Source organism: Nicotiana tabacum, chromosome 22 (assembly GCF_000715075.1).
Source record: "Nicotiana tabacum cultivar K326 chromosome 22, ASM71507v2, whole genome shotgun sequence".
Classification (NCBI taxonomy): domain Eukaryota; kingdom Viridiplantae; phylum Streptophyta; class Magnoliopsida; order Solanales; family Solanaceae; genus Nicotiana; species Nicotiana tabacum.
Window position 1 is genome coordinate 223,216,725 of NC_134101.1, and position 19,520 is coordinate 223,236,244.

Below are 19,520 nucleotides of genomic sequence, written 5' to 3' on the forward strand. Positions count from 1 at the left end.
GTTAAACTGAAATTTTAGACTGATGATCATTCTTGATAAATCTTTTTTCCAGGTGTTTCTCAGCTCCAGGTCCAATCCCTGCAAAACACCACTTAGCAAGAGATACTTGTAAGAATTTTGGCGAAGAATATAGGAAACATACTCATTTGAACATATTTTATAATTATCGGGTGAAAAGAACAAAATAAACAATGCATAGATAAATGAAGCATGAAAGAGAACAAAAGCTATAAAGGCAATACAGAATTATGGAGATCTTCAAACAAAATCCTAACTTTTGAATCCAACTTCTTTGATCTCAAATTGACAAATTGGCAATCGATAATAAAGAAATGGGGAAACATCAATAGTTTTACTTCAGCGGCCTATATATTCCCAAGCCGTGGCCATATAAGCTGAAGCAACACAACATCAAATTTTCTTTTATATTATACACCTTTGGGTCTTTGTAATTGCTTTTCATTAAAGTACATAAATGATATATTAACACAATGTTTCTTCATTTTCTCTGATTAAAGTACCAAATTAAAAAGTATGGTAATGATAAGAAGTAAAAGAGTCTCAACACCATTATTAGATGAATTTAAAAGGGAATGCAAAAAGATCTCACATGTTTCATAGTAGAATACTTCAAACATTATACATTGTAATTTAATTTTTTCATGTAAAGATTAGTACAAATTAAGGACTCAATTTATTATGAGAAAATTTTACTTTTTTGCACAGAAATATTAGAAAAATCGTATTTAAATGAAGGATGAAATGGTCTTTCAGCTTTTGTGGTATATTTTAGTCATTCAATTTTGACTTTGGGGGGATCTCGAGGTTTAATTATCCGTTTACCATCCAAGTTTGGAATACCAATCACTTAGCCGCACCACGACGCCTCTGCCAGCCGCGCTACTCGCCGGGAAACTCACTTTTCCGTCGACGCGTTGGTCCCCCTTTTCCCTTTGTCATTCTCTTGCACGTCACCTAAAGAACTCGTGTGTTATCTTTCTCTGACGATTCAAATTTGCATTTGCTCCGGTAACCCAGCGCATTTGCTTCGATCGGTTGGACGGCTCCTTTCATTTTTGTTTTGTTTCAATCGTAAGTACATCCTTGTCATTATATCAGATCTGCTGTGTTTAACATTCCCCCCCCCTCCAGAAAATTTTGGCTCGTTGTATTTGCTTCACATTCACGCCCATTACATAATTTTTCGTCAGATTTAAATCGATCTGCTTGGGTTTTCAGGTAAGACCCCCATCCCATGTCTTCTTTTCCTCTCTTTCTCTCTCCTGCTTTCTTCTCCTTCCCCATTACTTTCCTTTCTTTCTTGTCTACTTGTCTTCTTGCCCCACCCCTTTTGCTTCCCAAATCTGTACCCACCCCCTTATATTCTCGTTTTCTTCTTCTCCTTTCTTTGTACATTTTATATTGTTGGGGCTATACCAGTGGTAGCGGTGATAACTCCTTCTGATTTTTGGGTCGTGGTATTTTATGTGTTTTTAGGAAATTCTCGAAAGATTGGAGACAAGTTGGGCGCACGAGCACTGGCAAAGGAGAGCAACCTGGGCGAGTGTCAGCAAAGGGCGGTAGGAAGTGGTGCGTGAGCGTACAACTACATCGAGTACAACAAATCAGCCACAGGTTTTGTTATCGGGAGTTGGTACCTCATGTTTTACTTGTTTCCTTCTAGTTTAATTCGTTGTCCGTTGTGCACTAGCGAGTCTTCTTTAGATTGTTGTAGGTGTAGTGGCTGCAGTCTGGGATGATAGAATAAGGGCATGTCCTCAGGTGGGGCAGAGTGTGGGGCCGAGGTCAGGGGGTAGGACGGGTGGCAGGGGAGGTAGAGGGGGAAGGGGAGCCTATATGTTGAGAATCGGGTCATGGAACATAGGTTCACTAATGAGTAAATCCATAGAGTTGGCGAAAATCCTTTAGAAGAGGAAGATTAATATAGCGCGTATCTAGGAGATTAGGTGGGTCGGATCGAGGGCGAAAAACGTGGATGTGTATAAGTTGTGGTACTCTGGTGTCCTGAGGGGTAAGAATAGAGTGGGTATCTTGGTAGATAGACATCTTAGAGAGTCCGTGGTAGAGGTCGAGCGGGTGAATGATAGACTAATGACTATTAAGTTGGTGGTGGGTGAGAGTACTTTAAATGTCGTTAGCGCGTACGCATCGCAAGCAGGCTTGGATGAGGATATTAAAAGGTTCTTTTGGGAGGGGTTGGATGAGATTGTTCATATTATTTCGTCTTCCGAGAGGTTATTCATAAGAGGAGATTTTAATGGTCATATTGGGTCATCTGCAGGTGGGTACACTGAGGTACATGGCGGCTTTGGTTTCGGGAGCGAAACGGAGGGGGAATTTCGCTGTTGGACTTTGCCAAGGCTTTCGATCTAGTCATTGCGAACTCAAGTTTTACGAAGCGGGATGACCATTTGGTTACTTACTAAAGTTCGGTGGCGAAGACTCAAATTGACTATCTCGTCCTCAAGAGATGCGACAGAAGGTTGTGTGAGGATTGCAAGGTTATCCCAGGTGAGACCCTCTCAACGCAGCATAGGATTTTGGTGATGGACATTTGTATTAGGATACGGAGGAAGAAGAGGTCAGTACAAGGACGCCCCAGGATTAGGTGGGGCACCTTAACTAAGGATAAAGCTAAGGAGTTGGAAGGAAGGTTATTGGCAATGGGAGCTTGGAGAAGTAGTGGGGACGCAAACACAATGTGGTCGACGATGACGGACTGTATAAGAAAGGTGGCGAGAGAGGTGTTAGGGATATCTACGGGCCGTAATGGTGGCCACAAAGGAGATTGGTGGTGGAATGCAGTTGTCCAAGGTAAAGTGGAAGCAAAGAAGGCGACTTACCTGAAGTTAGTAGGGAGCACTGACGAGGAGGAGAAGAGAGCAAACAGTGAAAGGTATAAGGTAGCTAGGAAGGAGGCGAAGATGGCAGTGATGGAGGCTAAGACGACAGCTTTTGCCCGTCTGTATGAGGAACTAAGGAACAAAGGTAGGGAGAAGAAGTTATTCCGACTCGCTAAGGAGAGAGAGAGGACAACTCGGGATCTGGACCAAGTGAGGTGCATAAAAGATGATGACGGCAAAGTTTTGATGGGAGATGACCAGATTAAGAAGAGCTGGCAGACCTACTTTCATAAACTTCTAAGTCAAGAAGGGGATCAGGATATTATACTAGGGGAATTGAGGAATGCCGACAGTCCCCATGAATTAAGTAATTGTAAGGACATTGAGATCGATAAAGTCATGGAGGCAATGCGTAAGATGAGAAGGGGCAGAGCTACCGGGCCAGACGAAATTCCGGTTGAACTTTGGAGGTGTGTGGGTAGAGCAGGCTTGGAATGGCTTACTGGATTGTTTAGTGTTATATTCAAGACTAATAGGATGCCTGAAGAGTGAAGGTGTAGTACAATGGTTCCGTTGTATAAGAACAAAGGTGATGTCTAGAGCTGTAATAACTATAGGGGCATCAAATTACTGAGTCATACGATGAAAGTTTGGGAGAGAGTGGTAGAAATGAGAGTGTGAAGGACGGTGTCTATTTCAGACAACCAGTTCGAGTTCATGCTGGGGCGATCTACCGCAGAAGCTATCCACCTCATTAGGAAGATGGTGGAACAGTACAGGGATAGGAAGAAGGATCTCCACATGGTGTTTATTGATCTGTAGAAAGCGTACGATAGGGTTCCTAAGGAGGTCTTATGGAGCTGTTAGAGGATAAAGGGGTCCCAGTTGACTATATTAGGGTGATTAAAGACATGCATGCTGGAGCTAAGACTCGGGTTAGGATAGTAGGAGGCGACTCTGAGCATTTTCCAGTTGTTACGGGGTTGCACTAAGGGTCTGCGCTCAGCCCATTCCTATTTGCCCTGGTGATGGATGCACTGACTCATCATATTCAAGGGGAGGTGCCATGGTGCATGCTATTTGCTGATGCCATTATTCTAATTGACGAGACATGAGGCAGCGTCAACGAGAGGCTAGAGGTTTATAGACATGCTCTTGAGTCTAAAGGTTTCAAGTTGAGCAGGACGGAGACGGAATACCTCGAGTGCAAATTTGGGGTTGAGCCGACGGAAGCGGGAGTTTAAGTGAAGCTTGACTCTCAAGTCATTCCCAAGAGGGGTAGTTTCAAGTACCTTGGATCGGTTATTCAGGGGATCGGGGAGATTGACGAGGATGTCACACACCGTATAGGGGTGGGGTGGATGAAGTGGAGGTTAGCGTTGAGAGTCTTGTGTGACAAGAAAGTGCCACCGTTACTAAAAGGTAAGTTTTATAGAGCAGTGGTTAGGCCTGCCATGTTATATGGGACTAAGTGTTGGCCGGTAAAGAACTCACACATTCAGAAGAAAAAGTAGCAGAGATGAGGATGTTGAGGTGGATGTGCGGGCATACAAGGATGGATAAGATTAGGAATGAAGATATTCGTGAGAAGGTGGGCGTGGCCCCCATGGAGGACAAGATGCGAGAAGTAAGACTCAGATGGTTCGGGTACATTCAGAGGAGGAGCACTGATGCACCGGTAAGGAGGTGTGAGCGACTGGCTGTAGTGGGCACGAGGAGAGGTAGAGGGCGACCTAAGAAGTATTGGGGAGAGGTGATCAGACAAGACATGACGCGACTTAGGATTACTGAGGACATGGCCCTTGACAGGGAATTGTGGAGGTCGAGCATTAAGGTTGTAGGTTAGGGGAAATTTGTGAATATTTCTACAGCACAATAGAGTGAAATTAGCCAGTTAGGAGTTAGACTGAGAATACCATTGGTCGTCTATTGATGCAGGGCTTTACCTGCTAGTTTTTACTATATCAGCCATTTATTTTGTGTTTTGTATTTTGTATTTCGTATCTCTTATATTGTTGTTATTTTATTATGTGTTTTTATGGTACTAATATATCGTCTCTTATTTCTTTCTTGAGCCGAGGGACTCCTGGAAACAGCTTCTCTACCCTTTGGGGTAGGGGTAAGGTCTGCGTACATATTACCCTCCCCAGACCCCACTTGTGGGATTATACTGGGTCGTTGTTATTGTTGTTGTAATTTTGACTTTGGGACTTCACAGTTATAATATAGTATGATATATAGATATACTCGTTATTCATGATCTTAAATATTTGTAACCTCCAAGGTAACATGATTAACTTAATTTATTTGCTTCCAAGTATAATCTTATTTCTGAGCTTACATCAATTAACTTATGACGTTATTTCACGTACGAAAAAAATGGGGTGTAACATACCCTATATGGATTGATGTGATGGGATCAAGTTGAACGCCACAATGATACGGTGATGAAATGAGACTCTTTATTCCTATTTCGTGTATTTTGCTTTCACCTTGTTGAGAATAGTTCATAGTAAAATGCTAAAATTTTCTTGCCTGCTTAACTTACTTAGTAGTTTTCTTATTTAGTTTTCTTACTGTTATCTGTCATGTCTGAATTATTACTTGTTAGTGTACGGAACCGGGTTATGTATGGCTCCATATGATTTTTGTTGATGCTTGTCGGTGTGGCTGCTCATATTGGCTGAGATAAGATTTCTAGACCTTAGATTTGTGCTATTGTATTAGGATAAGTAAGGTTTGGAAGAATAATACTATATTTTTTTGAGGATGTGGACAATGGCCCTGGTCGGGCAAATGCGTTTCTTGTCTTATTGATCAAATTTCGTATTTCGTATTCTGTATTTCATATTTCATATCTCTTATATATTGTTGTTATTTTTAATACGCATTTTTATGGTACTAATATATCATCTCCTATTGCTTTTTGAGCCGAGGGTCTCCTGGAAACAGTCTCTCTACCCTTCGGGGTAGGGGTAAGGTCTGCGTACATATTACCCTCCCCAGACCCCACTTGTGGGATTATACTGGGTCGTTGTTGTTGTTATTGTTGTCTTATTGATCAAATGAGTTGTTAAGCGGTTATGCATGTTTCTTTCATTATTGGTAGGGTATGAAGGTTTTGAATGAGGTTCTAATCGATATGAGGTTCAATATCGGCACCGGATTTGTTTTGGGTCGTAATGGTGGTTAGCAGTTCCTACTGTGAGTGTCGAAGTGATGGAGTATATCATGTGATTACATCTTGTATTATGGTTGTGACTTGATACAGCTTGTTCAGATTTATACAGTGTGTGGCTGTGGGATTTGGCTCTTATAATGAATTCTGGATGATAGATATTGAGTTCTAAGGTTTAAGGACCAGAGTTGAAATAACGATCACTAATTATGTTATGTTGGCGGGTTTTTGTGGATCAGGGTGACATGGGATCACCCCCGCGGGTGTATGCTTAGTAAGGTTACACCATGATTTGATAACTTTGGAACGACTCCTAACATGTTCGAGGACGAACAAATGTTTAAGTGGTAGAGGATGTAACGACCCGACTAGTCATTTTGAGCATTTGCACTTTGCTCGGTAGTTTACGGGCGTGAGTAGCTCCGTATGATGTATTTTGACTTATGTGAGTCATCGGTTTTGATTTTCAGGTTATTCGGGACTGATTTGGAAGAATGATTCTCTGTTAGGGAGCTTTAAATTTGAAAGAGTTGACCGAGTTTGACTTCTTAATATTTAACCTTGGATTAGAGTTTTTATGGTTTCGTTAGCTCCGTTGGGTGACTTTAGACTTAGGTGAGCGTCCGGATTGTGAATTGGAGGCCCGTAGTTGAATTTGGCTCAAAATGGCGAAAGTTGTATTTTTGAAAGTTCGACCGGGAGTGGACTTTTTGATATTGGGGTCGGATTTTGATTCCGAAAGCTGGAGCAGGTTCGTAATGTCAAATGTGATTTGTTTGCAAAATTTTAGGTCAAATGAACGTGATTTGATAGGTTTCGGCATCGGTGGTGGAAGTTTGAAGTTTCAAAATTCATAAAGTTCGATTGGAGGTGCGATTCGGCGTTACGATATTTTATGCGTGATTTGAGGCCTCGAGTAGGTCCGTGTTATATTATGGGATTTCTTGGTATATTTTGACGTGGTCCCTAGCGGCCCGAGCGTGTTGCGGATTAATTTCGGGCTATGTTTTTCAGATGTGATTCGCGATCGCGGATGGAGCATCGCGTTCGCGAAGGGTAATTTGGCCAGTGTAGAGGTTTGTTCTTCGCGTTCACGCTTTCTTGGTCGCGTTCGCGATAGTTTGATGTTGTCTTCTTCGCGTTCGCGTATGAAGGATCGTGTTCACATAGAGTTGAGCTAGGAGCTGGAGCTGAAGGATCTTCTTCATCGCATTCGCGAGGCTTGTACCGCGTTTGCGTAGTTTTGTCAACAGTGTGTATCGCATTCACAAGGCTTGTGCCGCAAACACGTAGAGAATTTTGGGTGGCCGTTAGCTTTGTTCATCACGAACGCGATGGTTATCCCGCGTTCGCGAAAGAGGAGTCCTGGGCAGACTATTAAGTACTCTATTTCGAGGGTTTCGACCATTTTTACATTTTGGGAGGTATAAAGCTTGGATTGAGGCGATTCTTGAAGTAATTTTTACCATATGAATTGGGGTAAGTGTTCTCTACTCGGTTTTGGTTATATTCCAAGAATATATCTTCGATTTTAACTTTTAGTTGATGAATTTTAAAGAGGAAACTGGGGGTTTTGGCCTAAAGTTTCATAATGTGAATTTTTGAGTTTTGAACATCGATTTGGAGTCGGAATTGAGTGAAACTAGTATGGTTGGACACGTAGTTGAATGGGTTGTCGGATTTTGTGATTTTTGTCGTATTCCAAGGCGTGGGTCCGAGTGTGATTTTTTGCCGGATTTGGGATTTTATTTAGGATTCGATCTTTAATCATTTGAAATTATTTCCTTGGACTTTATTTGATGTATTTGAGTTGATTTTGACAAGTTTTGAGCCGTTCGGAGGTCACTACGTGCGTGATGGCATTTTTGGAGTATCGCTTGGCTTGTTCGATATTGTTATTGGCATGTTCGAGGTAAGTGTTTTGCCTAACATTCTTGAGGGAATTTTTCCTCTATTTGTCATTGTTTGCTACATGCGGGGGTGATACATATATATGTATGTGTCATGGTTAATCATGCTCGGAGAGTAGATTATGTCACATTTGTGTTTGTATAATTTCATGACCTTCTTGCTTCACTTAACCTCTAGATATTGAGAACATAGTATTAAATGTTAGAATCGAGACTTAGCCTAATATAACTTGATCAAATTTGATGAAAATTCTAAGAATACATTGATGCGTCTAATTCGGCCATCTCTATGGAAAATCATTAATACATTGTTACGGCTGATATTTTGAGATGCTAGATTCCATACTTGTGTTGTTGATGAATTGTGGGATTTGTGGAAGTACTTGAATTATATGGCCCTTGAGGGTTCATTGAATCATTGTTGGCTTGTAAAGTTGTGATTAAGAATTTGTACTTCCTCGATGTTATTTATACTTCCTGCCTTGTCATTTTATTGATATTCATATGTTTAGTAAGGAAGAGTGTAAAGCACGAATGGTGATTGTAAGCACGTGATTTTTTCCCTATGTGAGAATTACTCCCAAAAATTCAAAATAAAATAATTTTCTTTTTGTGTGCAATTTTGAGAATTTCGTGGCATTTTTGGATAATTATTTGTATTTGTCTGTGCATGTTTATTTGTTAAATTAATAAAAATACAAAAATATTGCATTTGCATTTAGGATTTAAGTTTACAATTAGAAGTAATTAAGTTTGTTTTACAAGAATGAAAATTACAAAAATATGCATCGTTTGCATTTTTAGCATTCAATGTCAAATTGTGCAATTTTGTTTTAATTGCTATTTAATTATGTATGATAATTGTTTCTAGGAATTAATTAGTATTTTTGATAAGTTAATTTAGTTTATAACTTAATTTAGAATTTTAGTTTTATTAATTAGAAAGTAAAAGAAAAGAGAGCAAAAAATATAAAGAAAATCGGAATTGGGCCTCTTCTTCAATTTTGAACCTAGGCCCAAAACACCTCTACCCAACCCAAAACCCCTTGACCCAAGCCCAACCGCCCCCCCATATGACCACACGACCTCCCACTCTTTCTCTCATTTTTGTTTCATTTGCTACTCACTACCTAAAAAACCCTAAAGACACCCCATCCTTTCTCCTAGCCGCCGGACCCATGCACCCCCTTCTCTTCATCTTATTCGTTCACCCCCCCCACAAAACCCCACAGCCCCCCCTCCTCCGCTCACCACTGTCCAGCCCCCCTCCCCGTCCATTTTTCTTTTCCGTCGTCGGACCACCCAAGCCAACCTACTGTCACGCCAAACAGACCCTCAACCAGCAGCGGTGACCGTGGTCCGCCATTGACGAGCAACAGCGCTGTTGCGTCGACCTGTCACGCTGCCTCGTCATCCACCAGCAGTAGCTTCATCTCATCGTCGAGGTCGTCCACCAGCAGCAATGTTAACCATTGTCGAGGTCGTCCACCAGTAGCAACTTCGTCGACCAACCACGAACAACCATCGACGACCAACTCCCTATGGCTGCTGCTCCTTCTTCTTCTTCGTCCCTAGCTCAACCATGAACGACCACCCAACGTCCAAACTCAGCTGCTGTCTCGTCGTTCTTCAGGTTCAATCCGTCGAGGTCGTTGTTTGTCGTTCTGAGTTCGTCGAGGTTAAAAAGAGAAGGTGGATTTTTTTTCGTTGAGTCGAGATCCAGTACGTCGAGGTTGTTGTCCGAGTTTCTTCCGTTGTGGTCATTTCCGGTTAGTTGGTTTAAGTTTCATTTCTGTCCGTATTTTGTTTGATATTCTTGGATCTGAAATCAGTATATGTTTGATTCTTTTCTTGTTCGTTGTTTATCATTTCTTGATAATTTCTTCAGTTTGTTTTATGTTCTTGTTTATTTTTAATATAGAAGTGTTTAGCTTAATCATATTGTTAGATTTAATTTAAAGTTCAATTGATTATTGAGTTTAGTGATTTGAATCTACTTATTTGTTATGTTCAATTTGCTACTGTTATTGAATCTGAAAGTATGTTTGTTGTTAAAAAATGTTGTTCAGTCAAAATGATTTCAGTTGTTTCTTTATTGTTCATCATATGGTTTGGTTCCCTGAATCCTGAGTCTTTGTTTTGATGATATTTGACATAATCTGAGTTTCTAGCTTAAATTTGTTGATGAAATTTGATTAGAAATTGGTTATAGCTGCTGTACTTTGGTTAATTGATTAGGTGAATTGGTTATAGATGATGGGGGTAGAATGGTAAATTGCAGTATTTTCAGGGGTAGAATGGTAATTTCAGTAGTTTCAGGGACATTTTCGGGATTTTAAATGAGTCTTAAAAATGATTAATTTGAGTGCTCCGTCCACTAGGTACTAATAATATTAAATTAATACATTTTTTAATACGTAATAGGGGACAAAACATAATGGTGAGAATTAATACATTTTTTAATACGTAGTGAGGGATAAGACATAATGGTAGAAATTAATACATTGTTTAAAATAGTGGGGGACAAAACATGCGGTAGTGGGGAATAATGGAATTAAATAAAGAAAAGATATGTGTTAGTGGGAACTAATATATTTGTTTAATATAATGGGGGACAAAACATTAAGTAGTGAAAAGTTAAAGGGGATGGGTAGAAGATGGTGGGATTTAATTTAATTGCTTCAAGTTTGGCTATAAATAAGGGAGCTAGACACAAGTTAGGGGGTTGGAAGACGGATTTTGAGAGAGAGAGGAGAGGACTGAAAATTAAAAGAGAAAAGCTGAGGAAATTGAAAAAATAACTACTGTTTTTATTGCCTGGTTTAGGATCTGAAATAGCTAGAATTTTTTTCCTTTTACTTCTGCTATATACTTGGAGAAGTATAAAACTGCTGGTTATTTTTTGCTGCACTGCTATTGTAACTTCTGAATGCTACTGCTGTTGTTGGTTACTGCTGATACCTCATTTTTCTGCTTCATTCTTTTATTTCCAGGTACATTTTTATTCTACCCACTGTAAAACCTTCTGTGATATGGGAATCTGAAGCATGTCGGCCATTTAATCTCATTAGAAGAGCTTAATTCTGTCTTTATTTCAAGTTTTAGTTTGAACAGTTTGCGTTTGAATGTTGGTCAGTGATAATGCTTCTAGAGGCTGAGTTTGGTTTAAAATAGATATGGGATTCGATTTTGGTCGAATATTCTGTAATCTAAAACCAACATTGTGTGAAGGGACATAGTCATAATGTTAAAATCTCTTTAAAAAGTCAGGATAACATGTTTGCTTAGTTAGGTCAGTAATGGAGTTCTGTATATAATTTTGGGTAGTCATTTGCTCAATTAGGAGATTGGTGGTGGAATGCAGTTGTCCAAGGTAAAGTGGAAGCAAAGAATGCGGCTTACCTAAGGTTAGTAGGGAGCACTGACGAGGAGGAGAAGAGAGAGAACATTCAAAGGTATAAGGTAGCTAGAAAGGAGGCGAAGATGGCAGTGACGGAGGCTAAGACGACAGCTTTTGCTCGTCTGTATGAGGAGCTAAGGAACAAAGGTGGGGAGAAGAAGTTATTCCGACTCGCTAAGGAGAGAGAGAGGACAACTCGGGATCTGGACCAAGTGAGGTGCATAAAAGATGATGACGACAAAGTTTTGATGGGAGATGACCAGATTAAGAGGAGGTGGCAGACCTACTTTCATAAACTTCTAAGTGAAGAAGGGGATCAAGATATTATACTTGGGGAATCGAGGAATGCCGACAGTCACCATGAAGTAAGTAATTGTAGGAACATTGAGATCGATGAAGTCATGGAGGCAATGCGTAAGATGAGAAGGGGCAGAGCTACCGGGCCAGACGAAATTCCGGTTGAACTGTGGATGTGTGTGGGTAGAGCAGGCTTGGAATGGCTTACTGCATTGTTTAGTGTTATATTCAAGACTAATAGAATGCCTGAAGAGTGGAGGTGGAGTACAATGGTCCCGCTGTATAAGAACAAAGGTGATGTCCAGAGCTGTAACAACTATAGGGGCATCAAATTATTAAGTCATACCATGAAAGTTTGGGAGAGAGTGGTAGAAATGAGAGTGCGAAGGACGGTGTCTATTTCAGACAACCAGTTCGGGTTCATGCCGGGACAATCTACCACAGAAGCTATCCACCTTATTAGGAGGATGGTGGAACAGTACAGAGATAAGAAGAAGGATCTCCACATGGTGTTTATTGATCTGGAGAAAGCGTACGATAAGGTTCCTAGGAAGGTCTTATGGAGCTGCTTAGAGGATAAAGGGGTCCCGAGTAACTATATTAGGGTGATTAAAGACATATATGATGGAGCTAAGACTCGGGTTAGGACAGTAGGAGGCGACTCTGAACACTTTCCAATTATTACGGGGTTGCACCAAGGGTCTGAGCTCAGCCCATTCCTATTTGCCCTGGTGATGGATGCACTGACTCATCATATTCAAGGGGAGGTTCCATGGTGCATGCTATTTGCTGATGACATTATTCTAATTGACGAGACAAGAGGCGGCGTCAACGAGAGGCTAGAGATTTGGAGACATGCTCTGAGTCTAAAGGTTTCAAGTTGAGTAGGATGGAGACAGAATACCTCGAGTGCAAATTTGGGGTTGAGCCGACAGAAGCGGGAGTTTAAGTGAAGCTTGACTCTCAAGTCATTCCCAAGAGGGGTAGTTTCAAGTACCTTGGATCGGTTTTATTCAGGGGATCGGGGAGATTGACGAGGATGTCCCACACCGTATAGGGGTGGGTGGATGAAGTGGAGGTTAGCGTCGGGAGTCTTGTGTGACAAGAAAGTGCCACCGTTACTAAAAGGTAAGTTTTATAGAGCAGTGGTTAGGCCTGCCATGTTGTATGGAACTGAACGTTGGCCGGTAAAGAACTCACACACCCAGAAGATGAAAGTAGTAGAGATGAGGATGTTGAGGTGGATGTGCGGGCATACAAGGATGGATAAGATTAGGAATGAAGATATTCGAGAGAAGGTGGGTGTGGCCCCCATGGAGGACAAGATGCAGGAAGTAAGACTCAGATGGTTCGGGCACATTCAGAAGAGGAGCACTGATGCACTGGTGAGGAGGTGTGAGCGACTGGCTGTAGTGGGCACGCGGAGAGGTAGAGGGAGACCTAAGAAGTATTGGGGAGAGGTGATCAGACATGACATGGCGCGACTTAGGATTACTGAGGACATGGCCCTTGATAGGGAATTATGGAGGTCGAGCATTAAGGTTGTAGGTTAGGAGAGAGTGTGAATATTTCTACAGCACAATAGAGGGAGACTATCCAGTTAGGAGTTAGACTAGGAATGTCATTGGTCGTCTATTGATGCAGGGCTTTACCTTCTAGTTGTACTATACCAGCCATCTATTTCGTATTTCATATTTCGTATCCTGTATTTCATATTTCATATCTCTTATATATTGTTGTTATTTTTATTACGCATTTTTATGGTACTAATATATCATCTACTGATGCTTTTTTTGAGCCGAGGGTCTCCTGGAAACAGCCTCTCTACCCTTCGGGGTAGGGGTAAGGTCTACGTACATATTACCCTCCCCAGACCCCACTTGTGGGATTATACTGGGTCGTTGTTGTTGTTGTTGTTGTTGTTGTATTTGCTCAATTAGATATTGAATGTTCAAATATCACTAGATATGGTAGTTTCTGCGTAGGAGCAACGTGATTAGTTGCGTTGTTACAAAATTGAAATGGCTAAATTCCATTCCCTTTTGTTAATCATTGAAATTGGAGTATAATCCTGCTTTCATAATCAAACCATTATTAGGTTTGATTCGTTTGGCTTTTAAGTTTGAATGGAAATCTGAAGCATGTTGAATTACGATCCTCCAGTTCTACTGTAATGAGTTTGTCGTAATTTCGAAATTTGGTTGATATATGTTTGTTTAAGTTATTTTGATGGCTATTCTCTTTTAAGGGTTTTAGATATAAACTATTAATCATTTTAAGCCAACAATAATCGACGGATTTGGATTGTTCTCTTGGTAAGTAAAAGTTGAATAAATACAATTTGCCTCCTCTGTATTCATTTAATCATTTGCTAATATTCATAATTTTGCTACAATATCATGTAGCGTCTATCTTTAGTTGGAAAATAAGCTTTTTGAAAAATGTGAATTTCGTTAAATTGAATTCCCTTTGCTTTACTAATCGATAGGCTGCTTGGTTAGCGTTTACTTTAGTTAGGTCATTTGTTAATCTTAGGAAGATACAAAATTGGATTGAGATTAAAATAAATATGATCTATTGGTTCGAGCCATTTTGTGTAGGCATTGGTAAGGCAATCAAGTCATAAAGCTAGCATATTTTTCCCATTTAGCAAAAATAGTCACTTATGAACATCCTTAGTTCGTTTTGGCTGAGTAAAACAACTCGAGGTGTGTCATGTTGAATAATATCCCAAAACTCATGGCCCCCCATTTAATTAGTTTTAACTCTTTAGAAATTGAGATTTGCCATTTTGTTGAATAATCTATGACTCTCAGATAATTAATACTAACTCTTTTATAATCGTGATGCGCGGCGCCAAATAAAAATGACAAATGCGTGGCCCTCATATAATTATTTCTTTCAAAAAATACTTAAAGTTTGAAGCGTGCCATTTAGATAATTTTTAGGGCCCTCGCAAAGTTAATAATGTGTTAGTTGCTTTAGGCACATTTAATATACTGTCATGGTTGTCGACACATTCGCGTGACATGATTACAATTCTAAAGACAATTCGGAGTATGCGTTCGCGCAACTTCTGGCAAATCTTCTCAATAAAAATGGGTTTTCGGAGGTTATTAAATTAATTTAGCTCATATAGTCCGAGGCACGCCACCTACCATTTAATCATATAAAAAATGACAAATGTTCGTAGTTTGTTTTAAGCACGCACAACTTCGGCCAAATTCATTTTTATAATAAAAATGTTTTTATGTACACATACGCGTAACATGATTTCTTACATAAAAAAAAAGAAAAAAAAAAGTAAAAATAAAACGAATATACGTACGCGTAATTCGTTTTAAGACAATTCTATAATTATAAATAATCAAGTTAAAGTGGGTGATAGAAGTTAAAAATACACAATAAGTTTAAAATATATTAAAAGTCAGATTAGTAAGCCGAATATGACAGTTGAGCGACCGTGCTAGAACCACGGAACTCGGGAATGCCTAACACCTTCTCCCGGGTTAACAGAATTCCTTATTCGGATTTCTGGTGCGCAGACTGTTAAACAAAGTCATTCTTTTCCTCGATTTGGGATTCAACCGGTGACTTGGGACACCACAAATCTCCCAAGTGGCGACTTTGAACCTTTAAATAAAATCCCGTTTCGATTGTCCTTTAATTGGAAAAACTCCCTTTACGTCCCTTAGCGGGGGTGCAGCGGAAAAAGGAGGTGTGATAGGGATTCCATTTCATTTTATATTCATTATCATGTGAGGAAGAGTGTAAAGCACGAAGGGTGATGCTGTGCATTCCATATTCATTATCATGTGAGGAAGAGTGTAAAGCACGAAGGGTGATGTCGTGCCATTTATATATTTATTATCATGTGAGGAAGAGTGTAAAGCATGAAGAGTGATGTCGTGCTATTTTTATATTCATTATCATGTGAGGAAGAATTCAATGCATGAAGGTTGATGCCGTGCCATTTCATTCATATTGTTATGCCTTTTTTATCGTGAGGTCATGGCACGATGGGTGTTTCCGTGCAGGCGAGGATGAGGGACATTCATTATGATGTGTTATTTGTTTCCCGTGTATACGTTTGTGCCCTTACCTTGAGCTGTTATTGTTTATTTACATATTTTGTGTGACTTGTTGTTATTGTCCTGTACTTGACCTCTATCTCAATTGTTGTTGCACTGTCCATGTCTTTTACTTTCTTAGCTTGCAAATACCATGCCTATTTCCTACTTTTATAATTATACTCATGTTGTATCTATCATGTTGCACTTTAGTGTAAGCCTTCCACCATGCTAGCCATTCATGCCCTTTTTTGTCAACTTGTAATGATCATGCATTTCTGTCTTATTTGTTGTATTTATACTTAGGCCTCCAATATGCTAGTTAATTGAAGTTGACATTCCTTGTTTTCCAATTGTTGTTATTACTCACGTGCTTTCCATTTAGTCTTTTACTGTTGCCCACATGTGTGTCTTTGTCCATTGTTGTACTTGCGTATTTCCTACTTTGGAATTCCTATTATCGACATTTTTGTCATTTGGTTGGTTCTGTTACTTGTACATTTGGGAGGATGAGTTGAACGCACGAAGGGTGTTGCCGTGCTAATTTATTTATCACAAAATTATGTATATGTATATGGTGAGGCAGAGTTAGAAGCACGAAGGGTGTTGCCGTGCCGTTTGACGTGATATCTTGAATATACTTCCTATACCAGGAAATATTGTAAATTTACTACTGTGATTCCTTTTAGTAATTGATGACTGTCTCGCAGAGTTGTATACGGTACTTTTATCTATTATGCTTTGAACTGGTTTTAATGTTAATCTAATGTACAAGTTATAACAATAAGCATCTTTTAACTATAAGCCTCGTCAATACTTCGACGAGGTTAGACAAAATACTTACCAGTACATGTGGTCGGTTGTACTGATACTACACTTCTGTACGATGTGTACAGATTTCTGGAGCGGAGCTACTGGTGATGTCGGGTGCTAATTCGGAAGATGTTCGGACATTCCGGTATAGCTGCCTCTTGTCCTTGGCAGTTTAGATTTTACTATTATGTTTATGTATCATTCAAATAGAACGTATATTTATTCGTACCAGCTTTGTAAATTCCCAAGTTTTAGAAGCTCATGAGACGTACTACTAGGTCTTGGATAAATTTGTAAATGTTAAGTTATATATCCTCTATTTTCTTATAATCTCAGTTGAGTTGTATTTTCTATTAGTTGGCTTACCTAGCGGATCGAGTTAGGTACCATCATGACTAGTGATATTTGGGTCGTGACAAGTCCCTGGGTGCTAGGCCAGTTTCAAGTTCTGTAATCAAAGCCTCATACTCGGCTTCATTGTTAGTCAAGGGAAAAGTTTTTATGGCCTGCCTTAGGGCATTTTTTGAGGGTGTGATTAAGACTACTCCGAGCCTAGACCCTTTCATATTAGAAGCTCCGTCCATAAACATGGTCCAAATTATTGATGTCATTTCCAACACCATCGCCACTATCTTTTTGGCCAAATGCAATAGTCAGGGACTGAAATCAGCCACAAAGTCGGCCAAACCTTGTGATTTGATCGCAATCCTGGGTTTATATTCAATATCAGATTCACTTATTTCGGCTGCCCATTTCTCCAATCGATTTGATAACTAAGGTTTGTGAAGGATATTACACTAGGAAAATATTGTCACCACGGCTATCGGGTCATTGAAAATAAGGACTAAGCTTTCTAGTGAGGACTACGAAAGCTAAGGCCAGTTTTTTGAGGTGTGGATAATGAGTTTTCGTTCCTGATAAAAAATTTCTAACATAATATATAGCATATTGTGTACCTTCATCCTCCCCGGCTAGAACGATGCTTACCGCTACCTCTGAGTTCGCTAATGTAACGACCCGACCGGTCGTTTTGAGCTTTTGCACTTTGCTCGCCAGTTCTCGGGCATGACTTGTCCCGTATGTTATCTTATGACTTATGTAAATCGTCGGTTTTGATTTTTAGGGTAATCAGAATGAATTTGGAAGAAACAGTTCTCAGTTGAAGCTTAAAATTTGAAAGGTTTAACCAATATTTGACTTGTTTATACATGATCTCGGATCGGAATTTTTATGATTTGGTTAGCTTTGTTAGGTGTTTTATGACTTAGGAGCGCGATCCAAATGGGGTTTGGAGTTTTTGAGAAGATTTAGGCTTGAATTGGCAAAGTTGATATTTTGGCGATTTTCGGTTGATAGGCGAGATTTTGATATAGGGGTCGGAATGGAATTCCGGAAGTCGCAGAAGCTTCGTTGTATCATTTGGGATGCGTGTGCAAAATTTCAGGTCATTCGGACGAGATTTGATAGACTTTTTGATCGAAAGCATAATTTAAGAGTTCTTGGAGTTCTTAAGCTTGAATCCTATGTTAAATTGGTGATTTGATTTGTTGTTGTTCATAGTTCTTGGAGTTCTTAAGCTTATAAAGGATTCGTTCCTCAAGATTTTGCATGTAATAACTGGAGATTTTCAGATTGTATTTTTGGCCAGAAACTGAGGTTTGCATTTGGAGGGTGTCAAGATCTGTGGTATTCTATATCAATTATGGGATTATATATATCAGTATCAGGAAGGTGAAGGTAATGGCTCGAGATTCGTAGGATTCCTCTTCAGGGTAAGTATTTTGAACGTAGTGCTTGTGGGAATATCTAAGAGAGTATTCAACATCTTATGAGCCTTAGACGGCGTGGTTTTATGCTTGGGTCTCGCGTGGTGAGTCGGGGTTGAGGAATTGTGGTGTTATAGCAAGAAGGATTATCTAGTTGAAGGTAAATCAGAAGGAAACTCAGATAGATGGGGTCACTAGAAAGTTCTTGGTTGGTTAAGTACATAGTTACTTGTGGCTCGAAAAGGGCACGAAGTTCTCATATTATCCTAGGATGGTATAGTATATGCGGTATGTTGTGGAGGATTGAGATTGCATGTGTAAGGTTACGGTTCAGTTCTAAAACGAAGGTCATAAAACTCTTACGCCGGGCAAGGTTGTTGATTTCGGTATTGATTTGATGCCGGGCACCATATCGTATGACACCGGCAGAGTTAAAGGGGTTGAAGGAGCAGCTTCAGGGTTTCCTTGATAAAGGGGTTTCGTTGGCAGGCCAATGTGGATGCGTGTTCTAACTTAAGTCGGCTTGGTTGGCTCCGAGTTGTATTGTTGAGGGATGTGTTGATTCGATTATTATTGAGCTTATTAGTAATATGGTGATATCTATGAGTTACCCTTTTGTGTTGCGAGGTGTTGTGATTCGTTGGTTATAGGTACCTATGGTGTGGTTCTATTGGGGTTTCATAGTGGAAGTCAAGCGGGAAGAGAAATTGGGTGTTGCTCGGTGAATGGCTTATCGGTTATGTACTTTCAGGTTTGTGTGGTGTAGGTTATTTGCTTTACCGTGGGTATGATGATTTGTTTTGATTCCAGACATCAAGTTGTGCGTGGTTGTCGATTTTGAGTATAGTGACTTGAGGTGTGGAGCAGTGTTGGATAGGATCGTGCATCGTAGCGAAGTTATGTGGAGGTATGACCTTGCGGGTTAGATTTGTGTGTTTTGTTACTATGATGTGAGACGGGTTCTCAGCCTTGTGTTGTGGTAGTACTGGTGAGCTTGAGGTACAACTCTTTCATTTGAGTCATTTTCATGATTTGAGTAGGTTTGGACTGTTGCGTATTGGTGCGTGTATTGTGCAAGTTGTGGCTTAGGCCTGTATTGATGTGTCATGTCACCAGAGTAATGTGTTGGATTAGAGGAGATCGTTGGGATCATTGATGAATGCGAACGGATTCGATTTCAGCATGTTGGAAGGATAATATCGAGTTTAGGCTCAGAAATTTG